The sequence below is a fragment of the Camarhynchus parvulus genome, unplaced genomic scaffold (assembly GCF_901933205.1).
Source record: "Camarhynchus parvulus unplaced genomic scaffold, STF_HiC, whole genome shotgun sequence".
Taxonomy (NCBI): Eukaryota; Metazoa; Chordata; class Aves; order Passeriformes; family Thraupidae; genus Camarhynchus; species Camarhynchus parvulus.
The window spans coordinates 32,569-43,424 of record NW_022148056.1 but is presented as its reverse complement, the minus strand read 5'-3'; positions in this window follow the sequence as shown (position 1 = coordinate 43,424).

Sequence of the window (10,856 nt, the reverse complement as noted above, 5' to 3'; positions counted from 1 at the left end):
CTCCACATTCCCCAATCCCATGTGAGAAACGATTTTCACTTTCAAAAATTTAAATGCTTTATTAAGACCTTATCAAAATACAGCAGAAGACTGAATAAAGAAAAGAATACAGCACCAGGAGCAAAGGATTCAGTCACTGTGTGCTCATCTACAAAATGGATGTTCTGTCTTTTACACCTCTAGCCCCTCCCAAAGTCTTGTCAATCGACTCCTTCTTCCCTGTCCAGTGGTGGAGATCACTGTCTTACACCTTGATTGGAGGTCAGGGGCTGCCATAGTAACAAGCCGACCCTCCCAAATGCCCCGACTACTGAGGCCATCCTGTGATAACAATGCAAGGGGAGGGGAAGGATAACTATACATCTACAAAACTTCTCTTAACATATATTTAATATTCACCCCTTAATTGTGAGAGTCAACCATAGGATTACTCATCTATAACAAACCCCCTTTTCTTTTTCTAGAAGTCATTTTTTTCAAACAATTCAGTCAAACATTTTCTCTCTCTCTTGAATGAGTCATACCAGCATCTGTTGATGTGGGCAAGGACAGTGGGAACAGGAGAAAAAATCTCAGGTTTTCCTTAGACACACTTATTTGGAATGGACAAAAGGGCATCCCAGAGGTCCAGTATGGCTTTGACTCCCATCTACCGTGCCTATGTGGCTGCTACCCATAGTCAGTGTATCTTAGGGGTGAGTACAGAGGCCAACTCGGTCCTGCCCTCCAGTCCCTGTTGAATTAAAAGACAACTGAGGAATGATAGAGGTCTGGTATGGCCTTTTGTCCCTACCTTACCATGCCTACGGGGTTGCTACCCACAGCAGGGCTATGGAGCCTTCTTGGGAGCAAACAAAGGGGCCAACCTGGTCTTGCCCTCTTCCCTTTGTCTTATTTTCTCAAAGAAGCTGTCCCATTAACTTTTACAGTCCCTTGTGTACTTCTCCTCAATAGATGCCGGTAATTCTCACCCATTAAAACAGGAAGACAGTTCTCGAGCTGGTTGGTGGAAGCTTGACTCTACTTTTTGGGCATCTTGGTGTTTTTCTGGTTGTCTCTCAGTCTCTGCTTGAGAGTCAATCTTGTTTCACCCAGCCTGGATGTTACAGTCCACTCTTTGGGTTCTTCTGCTGGGCCTTTGACTCTGTTGCCATGAGTCCATCCCCGCTCTGCAGTTCGCACGGCCGATTCGGTGGTGAGCAGTACCTGAAAGGGACCTTCCCACTGGGGAGTTAGAGGCTGATCTCTCCATGACTTAATCATCACCCAATCCCCAGGATTAATATTATGGATTCTGAAATCCAGGGTGGTAGTTTGAGGAATTGCCCCTTTATGTCTTAGCCCTTCTAAGGTTTGTGCTATAGACATCACTGATTTCTTGGCATTGGCTTCCCCTTCCTCATAGGTGGCACCTTCTGGGGTGAGGTCAGGAAGGGAAACCCAAACATCATTTCATAGGGTGACACCCCCAGATCTGACTGGGGTTGGGTTCTAATTCTTAATAAGGCCAAAGGGAGACATTTTATCCATGACATTTGGGTTTCAATCATGAGCTTAACTAGAGCTCTTTTAAGAGTTTGATTCATTCTCTCAACCCGACCAGAACTCTGTGGATGCCATGGAGTGTGTAATTCCCATTTTCACTCCCAGGGCCTGAACAACTTTCTGCAATATCTTCAATGTGAAATGAGTTCCCCAGTCTGAATCAATCCTGTTTGCCATCCCATATCAGGGAATGATTGATTCTAGAAGTGTTTTACTCACAACACTGGCATTGGCTTTCACAGTGGGTACCACCTCTACCCAATGAGTCACGTGATCTACTATCACTGGCAAAAACTTCCACCGTTGTACCTGGGGAAGCTCAGTAAAGTCTACTTGGATGTTTTGGAAGGGCTGTAAGGCAGTTCTCACCCTCCCCTGGGTGTTTTCCTCATGATTTTCTTATTCACTTGTTGACATATCACACACTGTTCAGTTACTTGCTTAGCTATTCTGAAAATTCCTATGCATCCCCAATCCCTTAGAAATTGATCACTTAGCGCTTGTGTACCCCAATGTGCTGTTCCATGTATGCCTTCCAGCATTTTCCTGGCAAGGGGTTTATTCAACATTTGCCTCCCATCTGCTAATCTCCACTTCCCTTTGTTATCTTTCTTGGCTCCTATTTTAAGGAGTTCTTCCTCTTCTGTCCCACTGAATACAGGGACTTTTTGCATTTCTCTTATGGGGGTTAATACTATTATTAGTTTTTCTGTCTCTGATTCAGTTGCATTTTTAGCTTCTAAATCGGCTAAATTGTTCGCCTCTTGTGCCCCTTTTTCGATGTCCTTTAACATATACCACTGCTACTTCCTTCTGGTAATTGTAAGGTTTCTAACTCTTCTAAAACAAATTTTTCATGAATCAGTCCCTTTCCCTTTGAATTGAATAGCCCCCTCTCTTCCCAAGATTTTCCAAAGGTATGCACTACTCCAAAAGCGTATTTTCAGTCTGTATCTATTGTTCCCCTTTTCTGCGCTAATATTTCCAGAGCTCACTTTAGGGCACACAACTCACACCTTGGGCTGACCAGTTGGAAGGTAACTTTCTCTTTTCTATGGCCACCAACCCTTCATGCACTATAGCGTACCCCGATACCCTGTGCCCCTTTATTACCTGTGAAGATCCATCGATGTACAATCGTTTTCCACCTTGGAGTGGTTGATCTGTTAGGTCCTCTCTTACTCGAGTTTGATAGTTTATAACCTCTAGGCAATTATGTATTAGTTCCTCATCTGGTTCTCCATACAAAAACTGGGCAGGGTTGAGTTGGTTACTCACGATTAGCTCTAAATCATTATCTATTAAGATCGCTTCATAATTTAACATGCAGGAATCAGTGAGCCATTTCTCAGTCTTTTGGCTTGGGATACTTCTAACTGAGTGTGGGGTATATATTTTCAATTTTCCCCTAAAGGTTAATGTCTTGGATTGAAAAGACAGGTGTCCACTAAGGAAGGCAGGAGCCTCCCTTGAAATGGAAAATGTAAACCCCTTTCCTTTGAATTATTATAATTTTGAAATTAAGAGGCTCTCAGGCAAAGATATTGGAATAGGAATAACAGTTCTTTACTAGGAAAACTAAAAATACAAATGCAATAGTACAAACAACAACAACAAAAAACTACTGAGAGTCAGAATACCTGTTGGTCAGGGTGTTGGTAGCAGTCCCATTGAATGGTGGCTGCTGTCCTCCTGGAGTGGCAGATGTGGTTCTGTTGGAGCAGTGATCCTGTAGAAGGGTGTAGTTTTCTTCTGAAGGTCCAGTGGTGGTGTAGATGGGCCTGATCTTCCTCTGGGAATCCAGTGGAGAAGGCTGCTGCTCCTGTGGGAATCCAGTGGAAAGGATGTATTGGTGTCCCAAAATCTCAAATTATATCTAGGTAGGAATGCTTGGCTCCTCCCTCTGGGTGGAGCTTCTCACAAAGGGGTGATGTAATTTTTATCAGTCATGCAGTGACACTCAATGGCCCATTAATAGAAGATGTCTCCCCAGAGGGAGGATTTGTTGAGGCAAAGATAAAGAAAACTGCCCAATTAACAGAAGATACCTGCCCCACCTCTAACAGATAGGAATTAAATACACACCCAGCTACATCTTTCAACTTAAGACATTGTCCTGGGTTGACTATATGATGCTTTTATCCCCAAATCGTCTCATTGGTTTATGCTGAATAATAATAAGTTTTGCACCTTTAAGACTTGTTGCAGAGAGTGAAAGGGGGAAGAGAAGAATCACAGTTTTTTTTCCCTCAGACATTGCACGTACTCCCCCGCATTCCTGCTCCAGGACTGTGTTGTCTGCGGACGGACAGACGGCAAGACAGAGAGCTCTCCTTTTGCTTTTAGTTAGTTTTAGCTGGCTGAGGCAAAGAAGAGTCCCTGGACTGTGGTTTTTCTTTTCCTTTTCTTTGGACCTCTTGGAACCTGCTCTGGACTGAACACCCAGGGGAGCACCGGCAGCTCGCACCTGTGGCCACCGGGCCGGGCCGGGCCTGGCCTGCGACAATTCCAGCACCAGAAGGACTGATAAGAGACTGAGTGAGCTGGGCTGCAACCCGGGGGTTTTCTCATTGGTCATCTCTTTTAGAGCGGCAAGGGGTTTTATTGTTTTAATATTGTTAGGTTCTATTGTTTAATAAACAGCTTTTTTCCACTTTTCTCCAAGGAGGTATTTTCTCCCAGACTGGTTGGGGGGGAGGGGCCGATTGAATTTATCTTCCTACTAGAGCCCCTCTGGAGACTCTCTCTCCCAAAATTTTGCTCTAAACCAAGACAGACATTTACAAAAGTTGCCATTTGAAGTTCTGAGTTTGGCCTCCGTAGTTTTTTTTTTCCTACATGCTCTAGCAGCCCCCTTAAATACTTCCTGAGAGACCTGACCCTCGTTCCAAAGATAATACATCCTCTTTTTATTCTTAAGTTCCTCCGAAACCTCCTTTCCCATCCAGGCTGGATGTCTGCCTCCTCAACTCGTCTTTTGGCACACAGGGACAGTCTGCTCCTCTGCCCTCAAGATCTCTGTTTTGAAGCATGCCCACCCTTCCTGAACCCCTTTGTTTTGAAGGAACTCTCTGAATAAGTCTCCTAAACAGGCCAAAGTCTGCCCTCCGGAAGTCCAACGTAAAAGCCTTATTGATGTTCCTCCTGATTTCACCAAATATTGAGAACTCTATAATTTCATGATCACTGTGCCCTGACTGGCCTCCAACCACCACATCTCCCCCTAGACCCTCTCTATTTGCAAACAACAGATCTAACACAGACCCTCCCCTGCTGGGCTCACTCACCAGCTATGACAAAAAGTTGTCCTCCACACACTCTAAAAATATCCTGGACTGCCTTTTTTCAGCTTTATTGAGTTCCCAGCAAATGTCTGGCAGGTTAAAATCGCCTACAAGAACAAGAGCTGATGATCCAGAAACATTCTCTAGCTGCTTATAGAATGAGTTGTCCAGCTCTTCTTCCTGTTTGGTGGACAATAACAGACTCCCAGTAGGATGTCAGCCTTGTTGGTTTTCCCTCTAATTCTCACCCATAGGCATTCAATTTCATCATCATTAGTTTAATACCTGTGGTGTCCAAAGCCTCCCTAATATAAAGGGCCACCCTCCACCTCCTCTCCCTTTCCTGTCTCTCCTGAAGAGCTTGTAGCCATCTAGTGCAGTGCTCCAGCCATGTGAGTCATCCCACCACGTTTCCCTGATGGCAATTACATCACAGCTCTGCTGTTGGACCATGGCCTCCAGCTCTTCTTGTTTGTTACCCTGCTGCATGCACTGGTATACATGCACCCCAGCTGGGCTGCTGATTTCACCCCTAACTCAGGCTTACCACCCTTGGGCCTGCTTCCAGACAGCCCAGCTGCATCCCCTTCCCCCTTCAAACCTAGTTTAAAGCTCTCTCAACAAGTTCTGCCAGTTCACGAGCTAAAGACCTTCTGCCCTTAACAGAGAGATGGAGCCCATCTGGTTCCAGCAGGCCAGGTGCTGTAAAAGTTGCCCCGCGATCAAAGAATCCAAAATTCTGCCGATGACGCCAACCCTTGAGCTACTTATTGATGATGTGAGCTCTCATATTCCTTTCACTGTTTTTCTCAGCCACCAAAGGGACTGAGGAAAAGACTACCTGTGCCCCTGTCCTATCAACCACTTGTCCCAGTGCCCTAAAGTCCCTTTTAATTGTCCTGACACTCCTCTTTTCAGTCTCATCACTGCCAGCGTGGAGTATCAGCAGTGGGTAATAATCAGAGGGCTGAATCAGCCCAGGCAGTCTCTCAGTGATATCCCATACCCAGGCCCCAGGGAGGCAGCAGACCTCTCTGTGGGGTGGGTCCGGTCTACATATGGGGCCCTCTGTTCCCCTCAGACGGGAGTGACTCACCACGATTACCCTTCTTTTCTTTTAGATGTTAGAGGTGGTAATCCTTCTCACAGATGAATCAGGGAAGCTCACTGGGCAGATAATTTTCTTCTAAATATCTGGCTGACTCTCCAGATCCGGGGGCTCATACCTATTCTGAAGTGGCACCTGGCTTGGAGATGGGCGTTGGGAGGAGTTTTTATTAATACTTCCTCAAGCAGGGACCCATTTCCAGTCCCCTTCATCTACCAAGTGTTCTTCTATTGCCTGACAGTGGGAGGCACAGGAACCCTCTGACACTTGGTGGGCCTCCCTTAAGGATGGAAGAGCTGAGCTCCACCAATTTATTTCCTTTTCACTTTCCCTGATACTCCTTAGTCTTTCAACTTCCTCTCTAAGCTCAGCCACCAGTGAAAGGAGATCCTTCACCTGTTCACACTGCAGGCAGGTTTCCTCTGCAATGCCCCCTGAAACCATGGAGAAGCTCAAACACTCCACACAGGAATGAGTCTGTACAGACACATCCTTTTTGGAGGGTTCCTTTGGTTACACAGATTTGCACTAGCTAGGGTTTTAATTGTGTGAAGACCATTACTAAGAGAAACCCTAAAACCAAACAACAAAAACAACAAAACCAACACACAGCAAACCTTTCGAACAGGGGACTCCTGGAAACCTGCAACCCTGCTGGCGCAAACTGCCACGCAAACTGCCGTGCATTGCGCTCAGAGCCGTGCCACGCCCTCAAAGCCGTGCCACGTCCCTGTTTGCCCACAAACGCGCCGTGCCCTCAAAGCCGTGCCACGTCCCTGTTTGCCCACAAACTGCTGTGCCACGCCCTCAAAGCCGTGCCACGTCCCTGTTTGCCCACAAACTGCCGTGCATTGCCCTCAAAGCCGTGCCATGCCCTCAAAGCCGTGCCATGCCCTCAAAGCCGTGCCACGTCCCTGTTTGCCCACAAACTGCCGTGCCACACCCTCAAAGCCGTGCCACGTCCCTGTTTGCCCACAAACTGCCGTGCCACGCCCTCAAAGCCGTGCCACGTCCCTGTTTGCCCACAAACTGCTGTGCCACGCCCTCAAAGCCGTGCCACGTCCCTGTTTGCCCACAAACTGCCGTGCATTGCCCTCAAAGCCGTGCCATGCCCTCAAAGCCGTGCCATGCCCTCAAAGCTGTGCCACGCCCGTTTGCCCACAAACTGCTGTGCCACACCCTCAAAGTCGTGCCACGCCCTCAAAGCCGTGCCATGCCCTCAAAGCTGTGCCACGCCCGTTTGCCCACAAACTGCTGTGCCACGCCCTCAAAGCTGTGCCATGCCCCTGTTTGCCCACAAACTGCCGTGCCACACCCTCAGAGCCGTGCCACGCCCTCAAATCCGTGCCACGCCCCTGTTTGCCCACAAAGTGCCGTGCATTGCCCTCAAAGCTGTGCCATGCCCTCAAAGCCGTGCCACACCACTGTTTGCCCACAAAGTGCCGTGCCACGCCCTCAGAGCCATGCCACACCCTCAAAGCCGTGCCACACCACTGTTTGCCCACAAAGTGCCGTGCCACGCCCTCAGAGCCATGCCACGCCCCTGTTTGCCCACTCTGGGTCACTCTGCTCCCCAGAGGCCTCTTTCAAAGCCCCCACCTCACGCTGCAGCTGAGAAAAACCCCTCTGTGCCCCTCTGTGCACTAACAGGCACAACACAACCCACCTGCTAAGCAGCACTATGGGGGTGCAGCCCCATCCTGCCCCCAGGGGGGGGGTTTAGGAGCTTAGAAATGCTCCTTGGGCCTCAGCATTGCAGGTAAATGAAGGCAAACCCATTTTCTCTTCACAGGGCAAAGAGGAAAACAGTTCCCTGGATACGCACAACATGGACCAGAGAAAGATGCTAACCCCAGATGAATGACCTTGTTTCCTCACCCCCACAAGAACCACCAGGACCCCAGTGCAGAGAAGCGCAGGGTGACCAAGGACAGATGGGACACTGCTGGAGCCAAGAGTCTTGTAATGTCCTCTGTTTGATCTCTTCCCCACCCCAGTCCTGATCTTCCGCACACCCGTGCAGCCCCACTCTTTCCTTCCCCACCCCCGTCCTCCATCTTCCCCATTTTCCTTCTCACTCTCCTGTTTCCTATCCCTTTCTCTCTGTCTACTGCACATTTATTGTTCAATAAATTCCCTGTTGTTGACTTTTTTAGATGATCTCCTGGATTGCTCATCGTTCTCAAAGGGGAACCCAAAATACACATCAACACAGCTTGAACAACACACTGAAGAGCCTCACTTTATTTATGCCAATAGATAAGCATAAATAATAATGAATATAACTTTCGTTAAATTCTACACCATGCACAACATGTCTTCCTCAGATGTGGTTGCAATCTGCTGTAATAGCATTTAAAAGGGAAGGTGATGAGGGCACCTTGGCCACTGATAAACAAAAGGTAATTTGGGATTATGACATCTTTGAAAGGGTTTCCAATCTTGGTGACATCTTATTAATGACATTTATTATCCCACTGACAGTAAAGCCACAGCTTTTCTTTTAACAATACTCTATGCCTTATACCCAATTATAGTGCTGATCAAATCCCAATGGACCTGTCCTCTCTCTGTTAGAACATACAAGTGTGAGCCCCAAATGGGAGCAAATGGCCAACTGTGGATGTTGATGCCTGATGGACAGGAACAGCAAGGATTTATTTGTGAAAATAATTCTATTAACAACTAAGACATTTGCCTTGACTTTTAAGAAAATGTCAAGATCCCGTTGAAACCCCAACAACTGTACTTGCATATGCTGGAAATGGATGTATCTGTATGAGAACTTGGTGTGATTCTATGTTTCCAGAAAACACCACCTGAGAGACATCTGATCGCTCTGACAGCAATATCTGTAGTTTTAGCAAAATGATGGGACACAGCTTTAACAATTCAGCTCCCTCACAACTCACCAATTGCTACAATCCAACTGCACACTGTGTCAAGTTTCATTGCCTGTCACTGCTGGAGTGAATCTGGCATTGGCAAGAAACTGTTGCAATATGATGATCTGAGCCCATGCTGAAATGCACAATGGCACAACAGACAAAGAACCTGCATCACCACCCATTGTCAGGCAGAGAAGACGCACCATGTCCTGGAAAGAGGGAAGAAAGATAGAGAATATTGCTGGTGGGAAACTATTTTTGGATGGCCCCCCAGAGCAACTGGAATTTTGAATTTAATGCTGCATCCATTTGTAGTTTTGTTAGTATTGGTTATATTGTGTTCTCTGCTTATAATCATCCTGTATACCCTGTCAGAAGATAAACCAAATTATATCCATCAAACATATAAACCACCTACAATGAACTCAGTACGTGAAATGTTATATAATTTCACTATTTCTGACCCATAAATGAGTAAACCTATCAATTAATTGTACACTTACCTCTAATCTGAAATATGCCACATAGTTATGACAAGGACACAAGAGATTATTACCACTCAAGGAGATGGTAATGTTTATTAAATGTAGGCACAGAGCAAAGGGACTCAAAGCTGGGCACAGGATATGAGGTGTGACCTCACCACTGCCCAGCACAGAGGGACAATCAGAGCCTGGTCCTGCTGCCCACACTATGGCTGACACAGAACACCAGGATGCCCCGGGCATATGCCTGACCATAATTCCACCCTTCCCCAACCACCCTATAAAATAATGAATGGGCATTTTTCTTGGCCCTCCTTTGTTATTAATATTTTTTTAAAACACACTTTCTATAACCTTTCACAGTAGCCATCAGATTGAGTTCAAATGGAGCTTTTGCCCTCCTGATGATCTTTCTACAGGAGGTCAGGCCGAGGGCTGGGACCCATGGTGGGCTGGGTGGGAAAAGTCCTTTGGCACTTTGGCACAGGGCTTCCTCGGGGATGTTTAGGGGAGGAACACAAGGCGGGACAAGAGAGAGCTGCAGAACATTGAGAGAGGAACAAGAGTAGGCAAAGTTGAGGGGCAAAGGCATTAAAAAGGCCTTTGTGCCCAGGGGCATCAGCATGGAAACCGCCAGGCCTCTGGGAGAAGGGGCGGCCATGCCCACCAGGCCTTTGTGACCCGCGGTGACATCGGGCCCAGAGGCCATTGTGACCCGGGTGCATGTCATGGCCCTTGGGGCTGCCAATGCCTGCAGTGGCCACTCCCAGGAGAGCAGCTCTCTGAGGAGGCAGCAGCTTCTCTGGAGGCAGCAGCTCCCCTGGGTGGTTGTGGCCAGTGCTCACCAGAGCACTCCCACAATGTGGAAGAAGGAGGAGGTGAATGCCCACGGCCAGCCCCGCGAGGGGCAGCCACTGCTGCACCGGCGGCGACAGGTGAGGGACGGGGATGGAGGGACGGCCTGCAGTGGGACCTGGGGGAAGCCCTGGGGCAGAGACAGCCAGGCCTGGCACCAGGCCATGCTCTGCGGAGGGGACAGCGCTGGGATGGCCCAGGCACAGCAATGGCCCAGAGGCAGCGAGCCCAGCTGGGAACCCGGCCCAGCCTGGCTGCTGTGGCCAGCACCTGCCTTGGGGCCAGGCCTGGGCTTGATGAGGGACACCGTGCCCACACAGCCAGCTCCATCCCGTGCCTCCTGCTTCCCACAGGTGACCCACAGGCAGCCACAGGCAGCACCTCAGGTCACCTGGACGACCATCACGCCCATCCCTGGGGACAGGCCCACTCTGTTCCCCAAACCCATCCGGTCACGGAGCCCCACCAGGTCCTGCACACGCAGGGGCATCCAGGAGGGCGGGCACTCAGTGCCCCACAGCCGTGTCACAGGGCCACAGAGATTGTCCGTGTTGGACTTGCCACCTCTCCACGGCCCTAAGGTGACACTGGAACCTCCAGGCCAGCTCAGTGGTCAAATGCCCAGAGTGTCCACTGACAGTGCCAAGCTGCCCCCTCTGCCAGCAGCGCCTGCAGCAGCAGCCTCTGGATC